General features: G+C 28.2%; 1 protein-coding gene across 1 annotated transcript in view; it reads left to right on the top strand.

Annotated features, from left to right (window-relative positions):
* The first annotated feature begins 319 nt into the window (after nucleotides 1-319).
* LOC129957647 (ETS domain-containing protein Elk-1-like) overlaps nucleotides 320-7,673 on the top strand; it is a 116,019-nt gene continuing 108,665 nt past the window's right edge. The window contains exon 1 of the mRNA XM_056070084.1: nucleotides 320-548. The gene's annotated coding sequence lies outside the window, so the exon portion shown is untranslated. The remainder of the gene's footprint in view (nucleotides 549-7,673) is intronic.

Genomic DNA, 7,673 nt, shown 5'->3' with positions numbered 1-7,673 from the left:
AAGAATTAAGAACGTTTTATATGAATTATTTCGAAATAAGAATTCCTTTAGTTTAGAATGCATTCTAATAGATAATCAGTCAGCACAAAAAAAAATCTTATGCGAAAAATAAAAGTATTCTTACATTTGAAATAGCCATGTAAAATTTTTCTTCGCATGAAGCCGAATCGTTAAAATTGGAAAATAATCACCAAACGATAATATAGCGGCCAAATCTGGCAATGCGCCGATTCAGTGCTTGGATTGGGTGTGATATGGCAGCCCTTCGAGCTGATGATTTTCGACCGCGAAAAGTTTCACTCTTTAACTAATAGCGGTTTTGATCGGACGTTTTGCGAAGCTACCGCAAGGAAAACGAAACTGAAGGGTTAAAAATCGTCTGCTAGTGTCAACTGGTGTTTCTCTTCCCCCTGCCTGCTTCGATCCCCTATCCCCGGAACTGAATATTGCTTGTCGCGCCAGCTTCTCGTAATCATTCCGGACTTTGGATTTCGAATTGTTAACAGTGATATGTGAAATCGAGTGATAATTTAAATCTTTTACAAACGGTAAGTTTTTATTTACATTTGATTGATTGAGCAAAATGCAAAATATTTATAATTAAATTTCGAATATTTGCTAATTTATTCTAAAAATCGAATACTTTTTGGAAAATTTAGAAACCTAAGCAACGACAAAACGTACAGATTTGACAAATTAGCTAAATTTCGAGGTTCATAATTATTCTTTATATCGTTGATAAACTTATATTAATATAAATATTTTTATAGGATAAAGATTACAATTTATTATTAATATATTTAAAAAATATTCACTGGAAATTGGAGAATGTGGTATGGGCGTAGTTTTTTTATTTCAATTTTTATAATTTCCTACAGTGGTGAATAAATCATAACTTTTTTTCTATATTCGTGTTGTAAATTTTTAATTCAAATTTTTATTTGCCATATTCAGTATATTATTTTGCTATTTATTGTAAATAATCAAAATTGAATAAAATTATTTTGATATAATTCTCTCATTAGAATAAACAAACAAAAAAAAGCTCTGTAAATCTTAAATTATAAACGATATTAATAATGAGTGTTCTTAGTAACTTTGATTTAAAGGAATGGTTTTAATGCTTTAATCAACATCGAACGAAGCAGGCATGTGAAAACTTGAATGAGCTAGTTAATATTATTTTTAAGTGGAAAACTAATTATTAAATAAAAAATTTTGTAAATATAATTCCTGTTCTTAGAGAAATTGATGGACACATGTTTACATGTTCTCAAACTATTAAATATTCATCTACATTCAAGTTTGACTATTTTTATTATACCCTTGTAATTCTAAATGTGGTTTAAATCCTTATGTATTTCGTATTTAAAAAAAAAAAAAAGATGCCTCACGCCTCAACATCAGATTATTGCCTGAAATCACTGTTTGTTGAAAAAATGTAGCATCGTTTTCTTTCAAAATGCAACCTCAAACAAGAACTAAAATTTCTAACAATCAATTTTAATTTTGATAGAATTACTGGATACACAGTAATTCCAGAATTAAAACAATTAATATGATTCGCAAATTTTACATTACAGCAAATTTTTTTATAATTAACAGAAAAAAATTATATATACTGGCACAAAGTCAGATTATTTATATCTAAAAGTTTTAAATCTAACAGCGATTTAAAATTATTTATTTTATTCTAGTATAATATTTAATATTGCTTTCTTAAAAATATAATAAACATTAATTTAAATAATCACTGATCAAAAAATTCATGCAAAATATCTATTATTTGTTCATCACCTATTGCATAATAATTAAAACAACTTTTGAATCTTTATTAAGTGGAACTTAAATCCCCACTTGACCACTTGAGTAGAGTCTTTAATAATAGAAATATTATCTAATCAGTTACTACTGAAATTTCAGGAAACAGATCTGTAGTTTATAAGTATATATTAGAGAACTGTCAAAGTTCAAAAGTCACACATTTTTATACTTTGCATACTTTTGCGAAAATTGCTTGATACTTTTTGATGATGACGCTTTTAATTTTACTGTTAATTTTATTCACTGTTAATTTTAATCTAAAGATTATTTAATTTTTTTATCAACATTTATTTTTTACATTAAATGGAATAAGTTATAACGATTTAATTTTTCTCCTTTTCATGTTTTTAAAAGCAAACGATTTTTTTGGAGATTTCTTTTTCTTGCAAATTGGAAGTAGTTATGCAAAAAGTTATTATATTGTGAGTAAATATTTAGAGATGTAGTCGTGTTTGTAAACCACAACAGAAATTTTTTATTTAACATTGCATTGTTTAAAAATTGATCGCTGCATTATAAGAAATATGTTTTGCAACAGATTTTAATTTGTTTCAATTTGTATGTCAAATTACATGCACTTAAGTCGTATTCAAAACAGTGAACTTGAAAAATCTACCATTTAATGCTAGTTAGTTCCAAACTGCGTAACTGCATTGCTTTATAATCAAAATTTTCATATTGTATCTGTTATGTATTTCATTTTAATGCTTTGAACACGTTTTCATATCCTTTTTAAATAACGATTATTGTAAATGTCATTATTAAAGCAAAAACACTCGGACCAATTTTTATAAATTCAAATAAATAAATAACTGTATTTTCAACTTTCTGAGCATAAAAATAAACATTCTTATATATAAAACATTTACATTCTTATATATATAATTATGCTTTACAAAACAGATTAAAAAATAAAATTTTTTCAACTTTTATTTTATTAGTTAAAATATTCTTGACTTCATAAAATAAATTTGGCTTCTCCTATTTTTTGGCATTTTCCCCTACCTTTTCAAACTTAGCATCTATGTTTCCATGTAAATTTTAATAGCACCTGTTCTAATAATTTTCATTGAATTTTATGCCTACATTCTTGAATTTTAAATAATCGTTAATAAAGGGAAATTATAAAGTATATTGCATTGCATATATTTATCTGTTTTAATGACTCACCTTTTGTTTCTTCTATATTAGCATTACACATACCTTGTCTTGTAAATAGATTCAATGATAAGTTTATTTGATTAATTATTTAACTAAAAAAGTTAATAAAACTATTCCTAATTGACTAATTGTTTGACTTTTTTTTATGTAATCACTTTTCTAAAGTTAAATCTTTCATGAATTTTAAAACCAATGTCATGGTCAAATGATTATAGAGTCATAAATTCCACACAGTTTAACCGTTTATTCTAATTTTCATTTTATAGTTTAGCATAATCTATTTAACATTTTATGTTGAGAAAGTTTTTTACGTTTTAGAAAGGATAAAATATTTTGCATTTTTCTTCATTTTTTATAATAATCGCATAATAACATTTGTTATTTGTCGATGCGTATATAGTTAATGGATTTTAAAAAGTGTGTGGTCAAAAAAAAAAAAAAAAAAAAAAAAACTGGGGCATCTTGAACGCATTGGAGTGTCTATCTACCAAAGATAGTGGGAAAATTCTTATAAATTTTACTAAAATTAGTCATCTTTGATGACCAGCTGGTTCGTCAGAAATATGTTTGTTTAGTTTCAGACAAATCTTTTTTACAAATTTCATGATTCTTTCAACACCTTATTTTTAAGCATCAAATTATAATAGATGTTAAAGTTGTGTTATTTTAATAACATTTTATATCTGTTTCTTGTATATATGCTCCTTCTTATTGGAGTCAAGTTCCAGAACATCATAATGATATTAAAAGCATAACTATCCGGGTAGTCTGTTTTTCGAATTGCACGTTGTCTTTCACGATATTATAACTTTACCTTCTTATTTTTCATGCCAAAACTCAGATAATAAGCAGAATCTTTCGTCCTTAGTTCTCAACGACGCAAAATGTCGTGCGATTAAAGATTTGATGAAACAATGAAAGAGATTCGAAATTCCTCTTAACAATGAAATGCTGCTGAAAATTACGTCAAAAAAAATTATTTTTAAAATTAAATCTCATTAAAAAATTATGCTGCAATTAAACTGATATTCATAATAAGACAAATTATTAGAAATGTTTTATGCAATAATATTTTCGTACAAAAACGTCAAGCTCTTATTTAATTTCAAATAAAATTAAAATTTTGTTTTTTTGAAACTTTCTTGGTGCACATTTTTATTCTTCAAAGTATATTTGTACCAAATTTAATAGTAGCTCTAAGTTAGCCGACCTTTCTGCACAGCGCCAATACACATACACATTTCCTTTATTTGTAGTAGAAAAATATTGGCCAGTCAGACAATATATGATATTAAATAAAAGATCGAGAAATAATGATAAAATTAATATAGTGAGTAAAAAGTAACACGATACCATTTTCACCCCTTGCCTTTATCGTTTCTTCGTTTCATTTTCGTTATGATATGGCTTTCTTCGTTTTTGTTATGGTATGTTTTTCCTTTTAACTTTCATGGAATTAAAAAAAAAAAGAATGAACATATAAGTTTTTTGTAATAGTCTTTTCTCATAGATCTATTTGGTCTAAAATTTTGTCAATTTTGACAATGGACAATTTTTATAAAATTGGTGCATCTAATGTTTATTTTTAAAATTTTTTTTTCATTTTTATGAACCAAGGATCATTTATACCTACAGATAATCAACCCGATGATAGATTTTGTTGCTCAAATTTTGTATGATGTCTACAATTTTTGTGATAAGAATGTATTCCAAATTTCATACATCTAAATCATTGTTTCTAAATTATCGCATTCAGAGATAGAAAAAGAGACTTGGTATTTCCAAATATTGATATTGATATTTTCAAGACTTGGTATCAAAAATGGCATTTTCCCGATCAGAGAAGTTTAGAACATAAAGATTAATCAAAATTTAGATGTTGAAATTTTTGGAAATAGTAATCTTTTCGATTCTTCGTGTAGAAAATAAAAAAATGAAGACGAAAGTCATCACATTTCAGTGCTATAAGAGAATTCACATAACAGATATTTTTGATTTAATCTAATTATATTTACTCTAAACGCAGTTGTTGATTTCTTATTTTTTATTCATTCATAATTTTATTTTATTTCATCCTTTTTGTCTGAGTAAAATACATCCGATTTTCCAAATCAAGATTTTAAATCAGAAAAGAGTCTCTAAGACTGTAAAAAACTCAAATACTTTCTATTGCCCTTTCAAATAATTATTCTTATGTATTTTGCAGTCTTATTTTACAATTTTTTCGCTCCTATCATGGGAAGCAGTTTTCGCAATTTTATTCTTATGATGTCTAAATGAAATGTTTTTTTCAGCGATGTAAATCTAAGATGGATCATCTGCTTTAAATACTCATCCTATGAAGATTAATGTCACAAGCCTTTTTTTTTTTTTTTTTTTTTTTCATGTATCCATCATTCGAAGATTAATATCGCAAGTTTTCCCGATTTATTTATTATTTTTTTAAATACTTCTGAAGTACAGAGACAGTACTTCAGACCTCCCCAGTCCGAAAAAAATATTTTTAGCACTACCTCTGCCCGTAAACACAACTCAAAAATGCTTTTAACTCGACAGATGAAATTTGGCTCATGGACTTATGACGAGATTTTTATTTTCTATCAAATTTTGAGCAAATTCCGTTCTGAGGGAGTCTGTCTGTTTGTCTGGCTGTTTGAATATTAGTGACTTGATAAAAACAGAACACAAACAGCTAGATAGGTAAAATTTGGCATACAGATTTGGCATCTAAAATATAACTTCATATGAGATTTCGAAACAAATATGTCAAGCAGATGATCATCTGTCCATCTGTATTTTCGTACGCATGTAAACTCAATAGTTTATAAGCGCAATGACTTAAATCAATGAAATTCGGTATATTATCTTGTGACTATACCTTCAGTTGCGTGTCATATTTTGATTTCAGTCAATCAACAAAAAGACGCCAAATTTTATATTGGCGCGATAAATTCAGTCAAACTGCTAGATTTTCGCCAAAGATCTAATTATATTTAGTAACAACTATTCACTAATGCCATGCAGGAAATTCGAGGCTTTAACCAAGATCTATAATTTTATGTGGGATTAGTGGGGTAAAAAATTTATTGGAGAGGATACAAAAAAGTTTCGGGGAGAAAAATTCCACCAGTTTTATATATGCAGTTTACCAAGATGTCGCAGGTTCCAATTTTTCTGTTTTATACATATATCTGAAGTTTATGTGTCTATATTTCTTGTGGCATTTTGTTACTAAGATCCAAGTTTATCAGTTATTGAATTCAATGCATCATCTCTTCAAAAGTTTCCGGATATTGTGGTCGATATCTGAAAGCATTTCCGCCTTTTGACTAAAGAGACGCCTTTGTCATCTGATAAAAACTTTATCGCCACACGTGTTGCTCAGCTTTTCGGTTTGTTTTATGATATTACCAAAAAAAAAAAAAAGAAAAAAAGAATTGTAATAGGAGCGAGAATTGCCCGAGAAAAATCTGAATAAAAGTTCTTATTTGGTAAATAAGTCATTCTATTATTTTTTAATTGAAAAAAATATTGCAATTAGAAAATTAAGTGATGAGATTCCTACATTTTTTAATGTATCGCTAAATCCAAGAAGGAAAAATTACTGATAAATAGAACGAACCGTGTTGGAACTGTATCTGCCTGTCTAGCATTGAACATCAAAACTCTAAAACGCTACGAGATATACAAATGAATTTTAATATATATGCTTTGTACAAAAATTGTACAAAACATAGATACCCGGAAACTCAGCTCACACCGAGACATATCTTCGAGGGCCCATCTATAACCGCAGATGCTTGGCTGGTTCCCATTGATGGATCCACTTCGGGAGATCTTTTACAGTCCTGAAGACCAAAGCTCCGGACCTTTGACAATAGCTGAGACTTCCTTTCCCACTTTTTGCATTTCCATGGGCATGACAATAACAACAACAAAAATTGTAAATTTCTATCAGATTTCCGGCGAAATCACTCTGTGAGAAGTCCGTGTACACCCAATAATTTGACCCTTAGTATTCCATTGAGACCTCTACGGACGGCATTGGGTCACATGCATAATTTAAACTTAAAAAACATATAATTAAATCTTAATTTTCTTGTATATATAGTATAAAGAAAATATAATATCATCCAAAAATTCGAACTCGAGATTTTGACGAACCTTCACTTTTAAGACCTCTCTGAGTTCGAAAAACACATTTTTGTAAAATGTCCTTCCGTCTGCCTGTGACAAAGATAACTCAAATCCGCTTTGAGCTAGATATTTGAAATTTGGTATACGGTCTTTACACCAAATTTGAAGACTTCTATCAAATTTTGAATAAAACTGATTCCGAAGAGGTCCGTCTGACCGGTTGTATATGATCTAACCCAATAGCTACAAAACGAAAAGAGCTAGATAAATGAGATTCGGTACACAGATTTAATATCTATAGTGTAGACACTTGTCAAAGTTTAAGACAAATACAGCAATGGGTTGATTGACTGTCGGTCTGTACTTTTGTCTGTATGTAAACTCAATAATCTAGAAACGCAGTGACTTAAATATATGAAATTTGGTATTGGACTTTATGACTATAAGTACAGTTTCATGGCAAATCTCTGTTCCAATGGGTTGAGAAAAACGTACCTTAAGCATAAATTCGATTTTATGATATTTTTAACGGCATGTCAGGGATTAATCGC

This window comes from Argiope bruennichi, chromosome 11, assembly GCF_947563725.1.
Source record: "Argiope bruennichi chromosome 11, qqArgBrue1.1, whole genome shotgun sequence".
Taxonomy (NCBI): domain Eukaryota; kingdom Metazoa; phylum Arthropoda; class Arachnida; order Araneae; family Araneidae; genus Argiope; species Argiope bruennichi.
Note: the sequence above shows the minus strand (reverse complement) of the source record. Positions and strands in the feature narration are given on the sequence as shown.